The sequence below is a fragment of the Plectropomus leopardus genome, unplaced genomic scaffold, assembly GCF_008729295.1.
Source record: "Plectropomus leopardus isolate mb unplaced genomic scaffold, YSFRI_Pleo_2.0 unplaced_scaffold22905, whole genome shotgun sequence".
NCBI lineage: Eukaryota > Metazoa > Chordata > Actinopteri > Perciformes > Serranidae > Plectropomus > Plectropomus leopardus.
This window is the reverse complement of record NW_024624832.1, coordinates 806-1581: the sequence shown is the minus strand read 5'-3', so window position 1 is coordinate 1581 and position 776 is coordinate 806. Positions and strand designations below refer to the sequence as shown.

The window sequence follows — 776 nt, the reverse complement described above, 5'->3', positions numbered from 1 at the left end:
ACCAAGATGAAGTCTTAAAGATAAAGTTTTTTCACTTCAATAATTTTTCTGGCAGCAAAATGTATCCAAAAAGCAATTTATTCATTGTTCCAGGAGGCTTCAAAAACTTGCAGAAAAATACATTACTTGGCGTCCGTGTACCAATAAAATAGTGTCAAACAAAATATCACAATACTATGCTGCATCGATTTCTTCCCCTTTTCGTATTAATCAGCGGTGATGACACACTGGGCCGTTACTGGACCAGCACCTGCAAGCAACTGGTAATAATCTGAGTGACTGGGACACGAGTGAAGCAGCGGGAGGAAGAGAAATGGATGAAAAGGCTTTAAAATGTGCTCATAATGTGCATTAATAACCATTTAAATGTTAAATCATATGTGATTGCATTGGTATTCATGGTGAAATTGTAAAATATGATTTTAATGTGATGCCTTTTTTTAATTTTGGAAGTTTGACAAACCTTTTGCATTCGGCTCCACCAATCTTTTCCTCCTTTCTTTCCTCCACCTGATGATCTTCCTCCTCCTCCTCCTCCTCCTCCTCCTCCTCCTCCTCCTCCTGCTGCTGCTGCGTCTCCTTTTCCATCTGAAACTCACACATGATTATTACATTTTACATCCGTCAGACAAAACAGCGTTTCCATTCCAGTGTCAGGTTTTTCATATCCAGCTCTGCTTTCAGCAAAGTGAATATTTATCACGACGTTCTCTCTGGTTATGATTCTGTAGTTTCATCAACCTGCAGCCAAAATATCAGCAAACTTCAACATCCAG

At 39.3% G+C, this 776-nt stretch overlaps 1 long non-coding RNA gene across 1 annotated transcript; it reads right to left on the bottom strand.

The window, feature by feature from the left end:
• Window positions 1-60: 60 nt before the first annotated feature.
• Window positions 61-520, bottom strand: LOC121966048. Its single transcript, XR_006107554.1, has 2 exons — window positions 464-520; window positions 61-279 (listed from the first exon to the last, which is right to left on the bottom strand). It is a non-coding gene; the product is annotated as an uncharacterized LOC121966048 (long non-coding RNA).
• Window positions 521-776: the final 256 nt, after the last annotated feature.